At 40.7% G+C, this 18195-nt stretch overlaps 2 long non-coding RNA genes across 4 annotated transcripts; one reads left to right on the forward strand and one right to left on the reverse strand.

Annotated features, from left to right (window-relative positions):
• The first annotated feature begins 3120 nt into the window (after window positions 1-3120).
• Window positions 3121-15373, forward strand: LOC131248834 (uncharacterized). Of its 3 annotated transcripts, XR_009172492.1 has the most exons (3): window positions 3121-3242; window positions 13214-13343; window positions 13630-15373. It is a non-coding gene; the product is annotated as an uncharacterized LOC131248834 (long non-coding RNA). The 3 variants fall into 3 exon arrangements; XR_009172485.1 differs by lacking the exon at window positions 13214-13343 and having other exon boundaries at window positions 3164-3242; XR_009172482.1 differs by lacking the exon at window positions 3121-3242 and having other exon boundaries at window positions 12966-13343.
• On the reverse strand, window positions 12577-12959 carry LOC131248846 (uncharacterized). The gene is made up of 2 exons (XR_009172495.1): window positions 12779-12959; window positions 12577-12728 (listed from the first exon to the last, which is right to left on the reverse strand). It is a non-coding gene; the product is annotated as an uncharacterized LOC131248846 (long non-coding RNA).
• Window positions 15374-18195: the final 2822 nt, after the last annotated feature.

An 18195-nucleotide genomic window follows, 5' to 3' on the forward strand; every position in this document is an offset into this window, starting at 1 on the left:
ATTTTCACTATTAAAAATTCCGTAGGGCCCATCATAATGTTTATTTTCCATCCAATCTGTTAATAATGTCACAACTACATGGATGAAGAGCAAAAACAAATTTCATATTGATCTGAAACTTTTGACTCCTAAAAGAGTTTCAATGGTAGACGTTCAACCCCTCACTGCTTTTTGCAGTGTGGTCCACTTGATCTTTAGATCTGTCTTATTTTTCGGCTCAAGCCTTAAGACGAGCCTGCCAAATGGATGGACAGTTTGGATATAACACATACCTCATGATGGGACCCACAGAACTTGCTAACATCAATGCACCAGCTAGTGCATGGTACGCCTGCCCATCCCCTTCCTCACGTCAATACACTGTCAGAGTGTCGGGAGTCAAAATCGGTGTAAGAGGCACCGGTTGAAAGGACTGAGGAGACGGATTGGCTACTCCCCCTGCCACTAGCCAATGGTTGGTGGTCGGTGCTCTATGGACCCCACCATGATGTATTTATTTCATCCATGCCATCCATCTATTTTTTTATATCATTTTATGGTATTAAACAAAAAATGAGGTATATCCTAATCTCAAGTGGACAACATTACAGGAAACATTGTTGAATGAACATTGTGCATATTGGATCAGATCGGTCCGGATTGACCATTGACCAGAACTCGACTCGATGTACGGTCGGATCTGAGTGGGCCAAGTCGACCCGACCCGATCTTGGCCTTAGATTCTGGTCGGATCAGATCAAACCAGACCAGTCAGATCGAGTCAAATCCGTCGGATCGAGTTGGATTGTGCCAACTCTTTATCGAGCGGATTAGGTGAGACCCTGGATCCTAGGTGGGACCCTTGACTGTGGGGCTCACATGGATGTACGTGCCTTAAATCCACATCCACATTGGCTAACCGTTTTGAAAGATCATTTCATGGCATGATCCCAAAAAACAAAGTAGATCCAAATCTTATGTGGACCATACCACAGGAAACACTAATGATTAAATCCCCACCATTAAAAGCTTCATAGGGCATGGGAACGTTTATTTGCCATTCAACCTGTTGACAAGATCACAAAGATCTGGACGAAGAGATGACATAAAATACCAGCTTGATCCAAAACTTTTGTGGCCCATGAGAAGGTTTTAATGGTTGATTACCACTGTTTTCCTGTATTATGGTTCATTTTTTATTTTTTTATTTTGGATAATACCCTAAAATGAGCTTTCAATTTGGATGGATGACGTGGATGTAGTCGCATGCATCACAGTGGGCCCTATAGTTAGGGGCTCATAAAGTTTTTAAAGGTGGAGATTCAATCACTACCACCGTTTCATGTGGTCTGATCCATATAAGATTTAGATATCTTCAATTTTGGCCTCATGCCCTGAAGTAAGCTTTAAAAACAGTTGATGGTTTGATTTTAAGACACAAAGATCACTGTGAGCCCTACAGTCAGGGTCCCACCCACTCAGTGGATCCGGAGTCTCACCTAATCCACTACTAGTGGAGGCAGTGCGCCACCGGCTTTGGATTTCACAGGAAGTTCTTGTACTGAGAACTTAGGTGGGGCCAATGTAATCCTTGCACATCAATTTTAAGGCATGGTACCTAAAAGTATCTAAATTTAAGATTCAAGATGGCCATACCAGAGGAAAAAGAAATTGAACATCTACCGTTGAAAGATTAGCATGGCTGCAAGTCTTGTATTAGGATAAGGGTTTTGGATTTTCAGTTCATCCCAATGACAATGATCTTATAAATTTTTTGGATGACATAGAAGTATCAAGGAAGAGCCCACGAATGTTTCAATGGCAAGAATTTCTTTTCCCAATATTTTCTCTTGTATGGCACATTCGAATCTTAGATCCGGCTCAATTTAGGGCCGAATGCCCTAAAATGAGCTCTCAAAACAGATTAATTGGATGGATTTCTAACAAACATTCCTTAGCATAAGTTTCCAGCGCAGGTACTTATTGCGCAGGAAATCCCACATCCCACCGACTTCATTCATGACACGTGTAAAAGATTAGAGCAGCGGCGGGAGCGGATTAAGACCGACCCGGGATCCACCAAGGTGGGTGGGAACCTGACGGTAGGGCACTGTGATGCATGTGATTATATCCACGCCGTCCATCCATCATCATAGCATGGTTAGAAAAACAAAGTTGATTCAAACTTAGGTGCACCATAATATAAAACAGTGGTAATTGGTTATTAAAAATTTTCCTTGGACTACAAAAGTTTTAGATCAAGCTGATATTTGTGTGATCTATTCATTCAAATCTTCGTAACCGTATTAACATGTTCAATTACAAATAAACATTCAAGTGGTCCATGAAGTTTTTAATGGTGGGATTCAACCACTATGGTTTGGCTGGACAATGTCGATTTAAGACATACATCACTTCGAGCCCCACAATCAGTAAGCGGGATCCATAGCTTAATTGAATGCGGATTTCCTATCAAAGCTAGTCTCCTGCGCTGGAATGTTTGGTGGGGCATATGGTAAAAAATTAACTTGTTCATTCGATTTTAGCTTTTCTATATTACTTTAGGACATGAGACAAAATTGACCAAAATTCGGGATCTACTACGCTGAGATGTTAGATGGGGTACAATGATGTTTGTCGAAAATTCACCTTGCTCATTAGTTTTTTGTTTTTTCATATCATTTTAGGACATAAGGCCAAAATTTGAGCATGTCCAAGCTAAAATAATAATAATAAGAGAAAAAAAAGTGAAGAAAAAAAAAAAAAGAGAATAAATTTACTAGAGTTGAAACCTTCCTGAAACCGACATTGATGTTTATATGTTATTAAAGCTTGATGAAGTGAAAACACCTTAAACTTAGCCTGATTATAAAACTTTGTAGTGGCATGAATGTTTCAAACTTGAATTCTCACTATTTCCTCTTTACCTGAGCGTTGGATTACCTCAGTTTTAGTTTTAGATCTTAAAATGAACATTCAAAACGGATGGACGGTGTGGATTTCTCACAAATATTACGGTGGTCCCACCTAGCATCCTAGGACAGTAACTTGCTGGGAAAGCATTCTCAGGAAACCCGTGTCGGTCTCACCTAAACCACTGCGGCAGGTGGTCCTTTGTGCTGCTGCCACGTGGTGGGTGAGCTCATTAGGGTTCCCACTCCAAAACCTTTAAATAAAAGGGTTACGAGATTCGGCCGCTGCCATCGCCTCATCCCCTCCCTCTTCTGAATTTCATGACTGATCTCTAAAACCGTCTTCTTCAGGTACGTTTCTTTCTATCAAGTTATCGACGGGAACGTCTCAGCCGCAGCTATTCGTAGATGAGATACCGTGCAGCTAGCTGTTTGTGGGACCATCTTGAAGGTGTTGCCCCACTATGAAAATAGGCCGATCCAATCATCCGGTGGGCCACAACAAAGAAAATAATGGAAAACCACCCATGAACCTCCAACTTCGCTCGGTGGCCCACCTGATTCTTGCGATTTTTTATTTTTTATTTTTATTTTTTTTAATTTTAGGGTTTAGGGTTTTTAGGGTTTCTGGTGGGACAACTGTGATGAACGGATTAAATGCCCCCACACACGCCACGATCCCCTCCCCCCAGCTAGTTTCCCGGTTGTTCATCTACATCTAGTTGCCGGCGAGGCATTCCTTCATACAACCATCGAGGCAAATACCGCCGCGAAAATATGGCGATATTGGATGGTTCAGATCATTTGATTGATGCGATTCTTACATGTTTAGCTAACAATCTTTAGTTGATGTTTTGACTGTCCGATGCATCCAGAGCTACTTCTTTTTTTCTTTTTCTTTTTCTGTTTTTTTTTTTTGGGTAAATAAAACTCCATGCTGATCTAGGTCTGGCCGAGATAAATAAACCGATAACCTGTTAAGGTGCCCCTTATAAATGTTTCATCTCATTTTAATTATGTATGAGGTGCACTCTGGTGGCCCACCGTGAAGATATGGGGTCCACATGGTATGTTTTTTACATCCAACCCGTCCATTGGATGTTTCCCCTTAGGTTACCCCACGGCCTGAAAAGATGTTTGATCCAAAACTATGGTGGGCCACAGCACAGGCAACAAGGTGGGACCGTGGGAGGTGGATCAGGGGAATCTCACCCTTGATTCTCACCTGGGCCCACATGAGTTGGAGAGAAGCCTTAATTTGTGTCCTGACCCTTCATCCAGGTAAGCGACTAAACGGTCTGAATTCCACATACACAATATGATGGGCTTGCCATGAAAATCAAACTGAGCGTCCCCTCTAAAACTGTCCTGTGTTGTAGCCCCGAGTTTCAATTTGGGCTGATATTTGGGCCCTAGGGGTAAGATAGACGTGGATCAGGTGGTGTTGGCGTGGTGTTGCCAACATCACCCCCAGTGGTGGTGTGGGGCCCAATGTGATGTATGTGTTTTTATATCCACACCATCCATCTGTTTTACCCCCCTCATTTTAGGGCTTCCCAAAAATGAAGTAGATCTGAAGCTAAAGTGGACCATACCACAAGAGACGATGGTGATAGAATGCCCACCACTAAAAACTTCTTGTGGAACACAAAAGTTTTGGATCATGCTGATATTTGTGTTTTCCCTTCAGCCAGTTCTGAGTGACCTTGTAAACAGGTTGGATGACAAATTAATGTTATGGTGGGCCCTAGAAAGGTTTCAAGGGTGGGTGTCATCATCATGTTGTTTCTTATGGTGTGGTGCGCTTAAGTGTCTAATCTACTTTGTTTTTTGGGTTCATGCCATTAAATGAGCTAGAAAAACAGACGGATGGTGTGGATATAAAACACGTCACATTGGGCCCCATAACGTCCAACACATGAACACACCACCGCTGGGGGTGGTGTTGGCAACACCACCTAATTTGTGTCTAGGGTAAGTTGAGGCGATGCTTCGGATTGACGGGTTGGAATTGTGAATACATCACATGGAGGCTACTCGTCCTTGGTACCAATGGATTGTACCCATTATGAATTAGAGATCATATTTCTTCCTATTAAGAATTAAAAATAATCTGGATAACCAACCATTATGATTCCCTAGAGATGCAAAGGGCCTGTTTTAGTGCTATAGCTTAGGTTCTATTTATTAATATTAAAATGAAGTAGTAGTACAAAGGACTACCCGATAACACGAACATACAAACAAATGACACTTGACATTACATTCTTATCACGTAGTCAGTTGGAGATTAGCAAGTTTATCGGGCGGGTGCCATTTATGTAATGAAATCAGCATATCTAGTGAAAAAGACCAACCATCATAACTACGAAAGATCCCACCAATGCCACCTTTACCAGAGTTCACTTAGGATGAGCCATCAAAGTAAAGTTTGACTCATCCCTAGAGCTGGGCACAGGACGACTCAACTCGTTCATATCCGACTCGACTCAAATTAAGTGGGTGAGTTGATCCGAACCCAGTAGACTTCGTCCAATCCGAACTCAAACTGAGTCGAGTTCGGGTCACCCAGTAACTTGACTCGACTCGAAATCCGACTTGACTTGAAATCCGACTCGATACTGACTCGACTCAATTCAAAATCCAACTCGTAATTAAAAAAACCTAGATTTGACGTTTCAGATTTGAGATGCCATGTAGCTGATGGAGAGGTTGCAATTCCAACAGGTGCACTTAGGTTCTAAGTTGTGATTTTAGCTCGTGGATACCCACCACACCCGAGCCGACTCAGTGTTGACTCGACTCGACTCGACTCGGTACTTGTGACCGGGTCAGACTCAGTTTGGGTTAGTCCAAGCCAGACCCGGACTCGGATCGGGTTAGGCATGCTGGAGTTGGTACCGAGTCGGGTCGAGTTCGGGTTAAGTTTATTTCAAAACCGAGTTGAGTCGAGTCAGCCTTAACTTGGTCTGACTCGACTCAATGCCCAGCTCTACTCATCCCGTGTTATGTTGGTGCCATTTGAGTCCATAGTCATGTTGCTTTGGGTGATTATGTTTATGTTGAATGGGTGCCATGCACATAGATTTGGGATGGATGCATGATTGATATTTGTATCCGAAACTCCGTACTTGGGGAATGTATCCTAGACCTCACGGGGTTTTTGCTTTTTCTTTAAAATGCTTTTGAGCTTCCTTGTCTTCCAAATTTTCCATGGAGTGTAGGCGATGGCTGCTTTCGAAATGAATTCGAATTGGGTATTAAATGCAGTTGGTGTTGCCCAATTTAGCAGGCCTTACAAGATTCGATTGTTATGGTTGTTGGATGGCATTAGTCAGTTGCAACCATAGATGCCGACCAAAGTCGTAGTTTATGGATAGTTGTTGAGCCAATTCCATAGGGTTTAGTTAGAGTTTAATGGAAAGCATGATCTCTCGATGAAGAGCAGACTAACGAACACGGTACCGTGTTTCCTTCGCTTATCATCCACCACCTTCACCTCCACCTCCACCTCCACCATCTGAAGAGGGCTTACTAACATCTCCTAGTCGCCCAACATTCACTTTATAGAATTTCAAAAACTCATGAAATGATACTCTTGTGGATACAAAATGGAGCCCTTTCTTTTCAATACAACACAAAAGAGTACTATTTGTGAAATTTGGCAATTCTACTCACAATAAAAATTTCAAAATCACCCGACAGGGTTAGGGCGAGTGGCCAACACGTTGGTTTGCTCCCTACAGGCATGGGTTCCACTCCCCTCCCCGACATTACCTGATGCATGTGGTTGCGGGCGATTGCGTGCATCCACAAGGAATAATCACGCCTAAAGAATGGGGGGCGGGGATACCCTGTGTTCTAAAATTAAAAAAAAAAAAAAACCAAAACCACCAAATATTTCCTTCCACTTTTTTTTTTTTTTTTTTTGGGAAAGGTGACACTACCAGGGATTAAACCCCGCATCACGCATGCACACTACACTCTTTCCTTCCACTCTTGAGATGGTCGTGGGCCAAATGTAGCTTAAGGGCTCATTTGGATTCACTAAAATGGTGGGATAGGAAACAAAGTTTCTCAAGAAACCATCTTTCCGTTTGTAAACACCAAAGCTATGAGAAATGATAGGAAATTCAATTTCCCAAGCAGCCTTGTTTTCCCACAAAATTGGCTTTTTATTTTCTCAGCATGACCCTCTGGAAAGGAAGTTTCCTCCAACTTGATTTCGATAGTGACCCTTTCGTTGAGAGTGGATTCAGTGCGGATCCATCCTCACGCAAGATGGTGCGGCACTTACTGTGGGGCTCACCTTGATGTATGTATTCCATATCCTTACCGTCTATCTGCTTTGTCAGATTATCTTAGGACATGAGAAAAAAATGAAGCATATCCAATTCTCAGGTGGGACCATACCATAGAAAAAGGTGGTGATTGACTATTAAAGGGCCACAAATTTTGGATCAAGTTGATTTTTGTTTTTAGCCTTCATCTAGGTTTATGTGACCATATCAATAGGTTGGATTACAAATAAACACTACAGAAATAATACAGTGGGCCCTAAGAATTTTTTAATAGTAGGTCATTCAATCATCATTGTTTCCTTTAGTATGTTCTACTTGAGATTTGGATATTCTTCAATTTTAGGCTCATGCCCTAAAATGATTTGAAAAAACTGATGAACGGTGTGGATGTGGAATACATACATCAAGTCGTGCCACACCTAATCTGCTCCCCTTCCGGTACAAAATGGGTGCTGGTTGGTGCAGGAAAGTCTCTGTGATCCCATCATGATGTATGTCTTTTATCCACACCGTCCATCCATTTTGCCAGCTCATTTTAGGGCATGAGCTCAGAAATGAGGCATATCTAAATCTCAGGTGGACCACACTTTAGAAAACAATGATGATTGAATGTCCACTATTAAAAACTTTCTGGGGGCCACGAAAGTCTTGGATCAAGCTGATATTTGTTTTCCCCCCTTCAGATAGGTCTGTGTGACCTAATTAACAAGTTGGATGGCAACTAAACATTGCAGTGGGCCTTAGAAACTTTTTAGTGGTGGGCATTCAAACGCCATTATTTCCTATAGAGATTTCAATCTGCCTCATTGTTTGGTTCATGCCATTCAACGAGTAGGCAAAATGGATGGACGAAGTGGATACATCATGGTGGGGCCCACAGATCTTCTCCGACACCTTCCAATTTCCTTCCTATTGGAGGGGTCACTGCCGTATCCTGACTCAAATTACTCTTTTGGAATTTTCCTAAAATTAAGATCACTCTTGGAAACTATCACACAAGGTGTTCTGTATTGGTAACGGTGGCAGTAACGGCCACCACCGTTACCTTTACGATATGGGTCATAACGGCTGTTACAGCCCCCGTAACGGCCGTTATGGTCTCTCTTATTTATTTATTTATTTATAAATTGAAAAAGAAATCCCGAAAAACATGTATCTGCCTCGTAATGTTGATTAAAAAGAATGGAAAACCAGTATTTGCCCCATAACAGACAATTACGGGGTTGTTATGGCCTTTATAGGGACGTAACGTGTCATTAATGGCAATTACGGGTCATTTTTTTCCATAAAGGTTGTTTTGACCGTTATGACCTTGTAACGTGTAACGATTGCCACCGTTACCTTTACGTAACGGCGTTTATTGCACACCACTCTCACACGGCCTCATTGTGCTCTCTATGTCCAATCCACCCCATCTAGAATGATCATTCCTCAATGTTACGCACTGAGACGAAAAATCAGCCTTATCCACAACCTAGGTGGGCCACACCACAAGAAACTATGTGAGCCACACATGTGTTCAAGTTGGACGATTGGCCACTTTTTCTAACCATCCATCTTTCTCAGATGGTGTGATCTACAACTGGATTTTTTTTTTTCTTTTCGTTCCACGATCACAACCATTCTTCCTTACACTAGTGTGATCTACTATCGGATCGACAAAAGAATATGATTTTTTTTTTTTTTTTGGTCCATGATCACAATGTACAGTATCCTGATGGATCTCTTGGCTTGCTTAAATGTGTGCCAAGCCCCTCATGGTTGCTGTGATGAGATCTATCCACGAGATTGTACTGTTTTTTAATCTTGGCCTCCTAATCATCCATATGTCCAATAGATGGGACGCGGATTTCCTGCAAAAGCCTTTCTCAGGAAGTTCCTGCGCTGTGATCCTAGGTGGGGCCTACAGTGATGTTTTTGAGAAATCAACACCGTCCATCCCTTGTGGGAGCTCATTTTAGGACATGCGACCAAAAATGAGTTGGATCCAAGACTCAAGTGTGTCTGACAAGAGGAAAACCGGGGAAAGAGTTTCCTACCGTTGAAACTTTCCTGGGATCTTCCTTGATATTTATATTCCATCCAAACCGTTTATAAGGTCATTCCCACTCGGATGAATTGAAAAATCCAAAAATATCTCCTGATATGAACCTTTGTGGCCATAAGAATGTTTCAAACGGTGGTCACTAAATATAAACTGTTTTCCCTGGTACGGAGAGTTTTGGATACATCTCATTTTTTGTATCATGTCCTAAAATGACCTCCCAAAACGGATGGACGGTGTGGATTTATAAGAAAAATCGCCGTGTGCCCCACCTAGCATCCGAGAGCAGGAATGCGAAAATCCGCGTCCCAATAGATGGGAGCAATTGATCAAGAGATTGCCACTCTTTAAGTGTATTTTTTCAGAGTTAGGCTTATGTGATTATCGATCACATGGTGGCCTTCCTGAGTTTTGGATCAACTTAAGTTTCAGTTGTAAAATAAATAGGGAAAGGTGCACCAATTGTAGCTAAAAGAATTTCTCCATAAAAAATTATTTTGCCAAACATATGATTTGGAAAAAGACCTCGATTTTCTTGAGAAAATGTTGTTGATAAACAAACATTAGAATACTATTTCCTTTCCCACACTTTCATGGAAATAAGGTTTCTTGAGAAATACAATTTCCTTTCCCATCTTTTCCACAAATCCAAACTGGCCATAAGGTTATTTTTTCATATGAAAATTTTAAAAATATTGTTTCTCGAAAACCCAATGATTGATGAGCCACACACCAACAACACAATGTTTCTTTTATTTGCTGAGAGAGCCCAACTAAGTGGAGAAAATTCCGAAGCTCTGTTTTCCTGGAGATGATATGCCAGAGCAAGGAGAACTAGAATATGGTAGAGCCATGAAGCATGTCCCTGTAGTGAACGTTAGAGATCAATCAGGGTTGTCCATGTAGCGAGCCTATCATGGATGGCTTATGTATCAAATATTATGCAATAAAACATTTTCTCCCCATCACTTTTCTTGACTTTCCCTCATGTAATGTGGACCATCAAGCATTTTAGTTTTCTATTGTTGCTTCTGATGACCTTTGATCAAATGGCTAGGGTCACTCAATCTGTATATTTCTAACCATTTGCCATCTTTAGTACCAGCAACTGTACGTATGGTCCCACCTCTTTCATTTTCTGGTTCATCTCCCCCCATTCCCCTGGAAAATTACAACAAATTGATGGTGTCTGGGGCCAATAAATCTTGGTTATCCAAGTATGGACATTTTCTCATGTTTCATGTCCAAACATGATGACATTGTTCAAAAATCACGAACTCGGACTTGACTTGGTCGAGCAAGTGGAGGATGTGCGGAAACCAAAAGGCCAATTTTGGCCTTTTAGGGATTTTTTTGTGGAGACTCGGAGAGTCGGATTCGATAGTGACCCCTCAGGTACTGAGCTCAGTACTAGTCGGTGCTGTGGGCCCCACTATAATGTATATGTTTTATCCACTCCGTCCATCCACTTTACAGCATAGTTTATGTGCATGAATCCAAAAATGAGACAGATCCAAATCTTAGGTGGACCACACCACGGGACAATGGTGATTGAATGCCTACCATTAAAAATTGTCTGGTGGCTGCGAAAGTTCTGGATCCAACTGATATATGTGTTTTCCCTTCATTCAGGTCTGTGCGACCTTATCAACGGGTTGGATGGCAAATAAACATTACAGTGGGCCCCAAAAAGTTTTTAATGGTGGCCGTTCAATCACTACTATGTCCTCTGGTGTGGTCCACCGTAGACTCAGATTTGTCTCATTTTTGGGATCATTTCCAAAAATTCTGTCCGAAGTGAATGGATGAAGTTGCTTAAATATATACATCAAGGTGGGGCTCACGCAACTTTACCGGCACCGACCAACTGAATCCAAGTCCGCTTGAAGGATTGGTTTTGTTTGGATTCTTCTGTGGGGCCCACCTAAATGTGCGTGTTGTATATTCACATTTCCCATCCATTTTTCCATATCATTTTAGGACATGAGCTCAAAAATGAATTAGTTCCAAATCACAGGTGGGCCATACCATAGGAAATAGTGATCATTGAACGACCACCATTATAACTTTCCTAGGGTCTACGGTAATATTTATTCACCATCCAAATTACTGATAATGTCACACAGACGTGGATAAAGGTGATTGACCATGAAATATTTTATGTGGGCCACAAAAGTTTTGGATCAAGGTGATAATGGCACTATGATGATTTCAATGGCGATCGTTCAATGATCAATGTTTCATGTGGTATGGCCCACCTGATATTTGGATCTACTTCATTTTTTGGTCTATGCCATAAAATGAGCTGGAAAAATGGATGGGTGGCGTGGATATGCATCACATTCATTGAGGTGGGCCCCATCACAAAAAAAAAACATTATTGATCCAAAACTTCTGTCCCCCAACAAGTTTGGATCCTGTGTTGTGCTCTATCGGAGGTTTGGATCTTCCATATTTTTGGTCTCATACGTAAAATGAGCTGGAAATTTTGATGGACGGCTGGATAAAGCACATATCATGGTGGGGCCCACAGAGCTTTCACACCAATTACATGGCAGGTGTTGAGGTCACCAGCCAATTCGAATCCCGCTTTAGCGTATTGAGTAAACTTTGTGGGCCTACCATCATGTATATATATTATCCATGCCGTCCATTCGTTTTTACATATCATTTTAGGACATGATCCAAAATTGAATCATATCCAAGCTCAAGTGGACCAAACCACAGGAAAGAGTGTGCATTCATGTATATGTATTATCCATGCTGTCCATCCGTTTTTACATATCATTTTAGGACATGGTCCCAAAATTAAATTATATCCAAAGCTCAAGTGGATCACACCGTAGGAAACAGTGTGCATACAATCTACGAACTGAATTAAGCTGAATCAAACCGAGTTGAATCAAGCCAAGCCGAGCCGGTTCTGCCTTGGTTTGAGCTTGGTTTGTTTTTTCAAACGGGCTTTACTCTGTGGCTTGGTTTGGTTCGAACTTCTATTCGAACCAATCCATGCCGAGCTTTCGAGCTGGTTTGTGTCCAGCTCTAGCGATGATTGAGGTTCATAGTATATATGATTTTTAGACCGTAACTCATATATGAAGTAGCCAACTTGATTAGCTGTTCCAATCACACTAGGTATCATCACATGCACAGAGGAAACAATAGAGATGAGCAAAGCGCAAATTGTCTTAACAAATTTATATTGGGAGAGAATCACACCATGTCGTGTTATCATGGTCCATCCAGACACTTGGACACCAATTACAAGATCCAGGCTATCCATTGGATGCAACATACATTTCATGTGTTATTGTGAAAAATTCAGACTGATCGGTTGATCAAATAAATTCATAAGATGGCCTTTTTCATTTCCATTTTTTTTTCAAGCAATGGATGGGATGATTAAGATGGCCTAATAAAATTGCTGCCTTAGAACCCTAATGAATCCATGATGGTGCCTATTGAATAAAAGTATCACATTATTGATTGGACCTATTTTTATACTAAGGGCCTTTATTCTCTATATGTACTATTGATTGGACCTATTTTTATACTAAGGACCTTGATTCTCTATATATACTATTGATTGGAGGTAGGTTAGAATGGTTAGATTGGTGTGGTTTATTCACAGTAGGGCATAAAATGTATGCTTGAACCAACGTATCATCTGGATCTTAAAATGGGTGTCCAATTATCTTGATCGAGCTTGACTGAACCATGTGAATATTTTTAGGAGTCTCAGTATTCTTTAATTACAAGAAACATTGTAATCAAGATGCTTCATTGGTAGGGTTCCTTTGCCTCATGGTAGAGGTGGTGAGTTCTAACCTCTGCCTTCCATCTTTTTACCTAAAATATTCACTCTGCAAAACTCTCTTAGGTAACAGAAAATCGGCCAGTCCACTAAGTTGATGCAAAACGGGGGCAGGCTTAAAGGAGTCTTGTAGAAGAACTCAAGTCTTTGTTTTATTTTATAGGTGGTGGGTTCAAACGTCCACATTGCATTGTTTACCCGACTTTTTCACTCTACAAAACTCACCCGAGTAACATGAAACTCATCTAATCCGTGGAGTTAGTGCGAAACTATGAAAGTTTAGGGGAAGTCTGGTGAGTCTTGTAACAACCTGAGTCATGTAGGAACTTGGCATGTTTTCGTGCCAATCCGAATTGATCTCATACTGAGTTGATTCACCGAGTTTTGAAACAATGCGTTAAGATAGGGGTATCAAATAAATCAAGTGTATATTTATTGTATTAATACTTTCACTACTAGTATCCTTTGTAAAAAATAAAAATAAAAAAATTAAACTTCACAAAGTTTTTCTTTTTTCTTATTTCCCTATATCTTCCAGTTTTGAAATCCATTTTCATAAAGAAATGATTTTTTCCACAGGAAAATGGTGGATGCTGGCGTTAATGTTCTCTTGGATAAATTGGTTACATTCCTTGCAAGCGAAGGTTATTGTTTACTTGAATTTGATGAACAGTTTGAGGAAACAAAGAACAAGCTTCGTAACGTGCAGAGCTATGCCAAGGAAGCTGATCGGGTGAAGAGAAAAGATAGGAAAGAGATCCTCAAGACAGTAATGAGTGACATAAGAGAGTTGGTATATGATGCTGAGGATGTAATAGCAGATTGCAAGCTTCTATTCCTGAAAAAGGTCGAAGGGAGTGCACTGAAATTTCTGAATTATTGCTCTCCTACCGTTATGCAATTTATTTGTCGGATGGTAGAGCGGTTGAGTAAAATAAATCAAGGAATAAGAAAGGTGAAGGAGAGGATACCCTACTTGGGTATAGTGGTGGTTGGAATAGTTGGAATGGGTGGAATTGGAAAAATATACTTGATCAAAAGTCCTATTTGGGTACAACAGTGATTGGAATAGTTGGAATGGGTGGAATAGGTAAAACCACGCTCGCTCAAAAGATATATGGTAGTATGCGTGAAAAACTATTTTAAACATTCTTTTTTGTTTTATGTTTCTCAAAGCTTCAAATTAGATGGACTATTGAAGAAGACGCTAAAGAAAATAAACGTAGTAGATGAATCTAATTGGGGCTACTGACAAAAGAATGTATCGTACCCAAATTCTTTCTGATGAAGATAGTTGGTCCTTATTCAGCAAAGTAGCTTTTGCAAGAAACAGAGGTAAATGCATGAATTTGGACTTCGAGGGATTTGATAGGGAGATAATTGCGACATGCGGTGGGCTTCCTTTGGCAATCAAGATTGGAGGTGGAATGATGTTGGCTAATGGCTATTCTATCAATGAAAGGAGGCGAATATCAGAGCACCTAAAGGAGGAGTTGGGAAGAGACGGGAAAATGACATTAGAGATGGAGAAGAATGTTTTGCAGAACTTTCTAATATCAAAGTATCCAAAGGAGGAATTCGTAATCAGTAAGAAAGATGAGGAGGCGAATATCAGAGCACCTAAAGGAGGAGTTGGGAAGAAACGGGAAAATGACATTAGAGATCGGAGAAGAATGCTTTGCAGAACTTTCTAATATCAAAGTATCCAAAGGAGGAATTCGTAATCAGTAAGAAAGATGAGCTGGTCATTTCAAGGCTAGAGATAAGCTATGAAGAGCTCTTGGCACATTTAAATCCTTGCTTGTTGTGCCTTGTTATGTATCCTGAAGATTTTGAAATATTGGTTTTCTACATATTATATGAGTGTAGGGTGAATTTGTGAGGGTTTTGTTTGGGGAAGAAACAGGAAAATGACATTAGAGGTCGAGAAAAATGCTTTGCAGAACTTTCTAATATATGTTTGATGCTAGGGCTGTCTAAAGACGTGTTTGAAAGATGCTTCTATTATTCATGCAAACTGCATGATATGGTTCTGAATATGGTTATAAAAATAGCAGTGCAGAGAACATTTGAGCGTGTTTTGTGGAGCTAGGCCCACATTCATTGTTCAATCGCACTGTGTAGGAATCTTTAGGAATGCAGATTATTTTGGAGGCAGTTCCAAGCTGCCGACATTGTTTGGGATGAACGTTGAGAGCAGAGAGATAATTTCAAATGTAAAAACAAAAGTCTGTGAGTTAAGGTTGTTGAGGGTGTTGTATCTTTCAATTGGAACTCTTATGTAATCTTCAGATTTTATGTATATAGTCACAAGATTAGAGAAGCTGACTGCCTTCCCCATCTTTAGGGGTGATTCTATAGAATGCATGCCAGAAGGGCTTGGAAAGCTTTCAAATCGAGAACTCATGTCTTGGTGCTAGAGTTCTTGAATGAGTTGAAGCTCTTTTTCTTTTTTCTTTTTTCAGAAGGGCTGGTGTCTTGAAGTTCTCTGTTGTCCTTTTTTTTTTTTTTTTTGGTAATGCACCTAAACAAACGCACCACACTCGAACCCATGACCTTAGTGTTGATAGGCACTCTTTATCAACCAATGAACCATGAGTTGGATCCTATCTAAAGCTAAGTGTCATTTTCACTGGACATTTCAGCTGATGGAATTTGGAGGAAAGGAGGTGGCCAGGCTATACCCAGTCAAGTGAAAAAAAAAAAAAAAATCATGGGATGGAGCATTGAAATGGTGATGAGGAAAACATTTAAGGCTCTGTTCAATAGATGTCTGAAAATGAGATCATCTCATTTTAGTTAGCAGTAATTATGTATTGGAGATCTTGATTTAATAATACAATGGTAATCATGTAATAAAGAGAAGATCTCCAAAACCTAATTAATGAGATAAACTCATATCTAGTCATCTGTTTGGGCCACCATCCATTCGTTTAATGCTTTAGAACAAGCTCTTACTGTGCTTCATTCCATCAATTCTAGGGGCATTTTTCATGAGTAGTGACTTCGATGCTCTTCCATGGTGTGATGGTTGATACGCACATGCTGAGAAACCATGCTCGTGCTATGAAAGTGAATCAAATTACATTATCGATACCGTGGGGTCCAACGAGATTAATGGACAGTTGAGATGAAACCGTTCCAACGAGATTAATGGACGGTTGAGATGAAAACACCCAGCAGTCCAATTTCAACAAACAAATGGTCATAAATTAGTGCTCTGGGTCATTAAATCAATCTTATTTAGGAGATAAGACCTCTATAGTGCTTCCTGCAATTGAATGGTTTGATTTGAATTAATATTTGCCACGTGTATGATTTCTTAGTGCCTGTGTATCAACCATCACGCGCAACACCAGTATCAAATAAACTCTCAATCATACATATTGTGGCATGGCAATAGCTAACGTGTTCATGTCATGAATGGGAAATGGTTATAAATAAATTAATCATGCATGGTTATGCCCGCATGAATTCCGTGTATCCAAACACAGTGCTATGCCCACAGGTACATCTACACTTCATTTCAAGTATCAACATGTAATGTATGTGATACATCCTAGCGGTCGATCTGATGGTTACACTGCATAGATGATCTGATCAAAGTAAGTGTGCCTTCGGAAAAAAAAAAAAAAAAAAAAAAGAAAAGAAAAGAAAAGGACGGATGGTTTATAAAGGCTTTCCAACGGCTCACATTCAACACGGAGGTGGCCTTATTATGAGACAAGCCTGATTATTCGGCCAGGTCATCCACATAGAAGGGCCCACCTGATGAATGGTTTGGAAATCAAGACTTACCCACACCCAAGACGAGATGAGCCTTATGGATGTATATAGAGATGTGCCTGGACCCACTCTGATGTTTGTGAGAAATCCACTCAGTCTATCCGTTTTCGAGCTCATTTTAGGACATTAAACGAAAAATGAGGTGGATCCAAAACTTAAGTGGGCCACACGAGAGGAAACAGTAGGGATTCAGTGTGCACCGTTGAAACAATCTAATGGCCATAAAAGTTTTGTATTAGGCTTTTTTTTTTGTGTTTTCACTTCATCCCATTGGGATTGACCTTATAAACGGTTTGGATGGCATATAAACATAAGGTGGAGCCCAGCAATGTTTCAACGGTAGGAATTTCTTTTCCCAAATTTTCCTCTCGTGTGACCCAGTTGAGCTTTGGATACATCTCATTTTCGGTTGAATGTCCTAAAATAAGCTCTAAAAACGGATGGACGGGGTGGATTTATCAAAAGCATTACGGTAGGCCCCACCCAGCATCCTTGCGCAGGAACTTCCTGGGGAAGGCTTTCGCAGGAATTCCGCCTCCGTCCATTTCTGGGTGCAATACAAGAGTATCTCAGACAGAGAAGTTCCAGTATGGTCAGAAACTGTCCCAAGCGAATTGTCTCCTAGGTGGGCCCATGATGCCTATACTCCAGATGGTTAATATGGGAAACGGATTGGCTACTCCCCCTGACACCAGCCAATGGCTGATGGTTGGTGCTCTATCGGTCCCACCATGATGTATGTGTTTCATCCATGCCGTCCATCTATTTTTACAGATCATTTTAAGATATGAGGCCAAAAATGAGGTATATTCCAATCTCAAGTGGACCACATTACAGGAACAGTGTTGAATGAGTGTCGAACATTAAAAACATTTTGGGGGCCATAAAAGTTTTGGATCAAGTTGATTTTTGTTTTTTCCCTTCATCTGGGCGTGTATGACCTAATCAACAGATTGGATGTCAAATAAACACTACAGTGGACCTAAGGAGAATTTTAATGGTGGATATCCAATCACTATTGTTTTCATGTAGTGTGGTCTACCTGATATTTATATCCCTCTCATTTTTGGGTCAAAACCTAAAATTATCTGTAAGAATGGATGAACGGAATGGATGAAACACATACATCATGGTGGGGCCCACAGAGCACCGACCACCAGCCCCGGGGATGGTGTCAGGGGGAGTAGCCAATCCGTTTCCGTTAATATGTTATTCCCCAGCATGGGTGGGTGATGGCAAAAAATTTCTTGGACTATGGCATCCAACCAATCCAACATTGATCAACGAGCCCCAATGTGGATGGGTGATGACTGAATAAATAAAATAAAATTCTCAGATTGGGTGATACATGTAATCCAA

Source organism: Magnolia sinica, chromosome 1, assembly GCF_029962835.1.
Source record: "Magnolia sinica isolate HGM2019 chromosome 1, MsV1, whole genome shotgun sequence".
In the NCBI taxonomy this organism is placed as follows: Eukaryota; Viridiplantae; Streptophyta; class Magnoliopsida; order Magnoliales; family Magnoliaceae; genus Magnolia; species Magnolia sinica.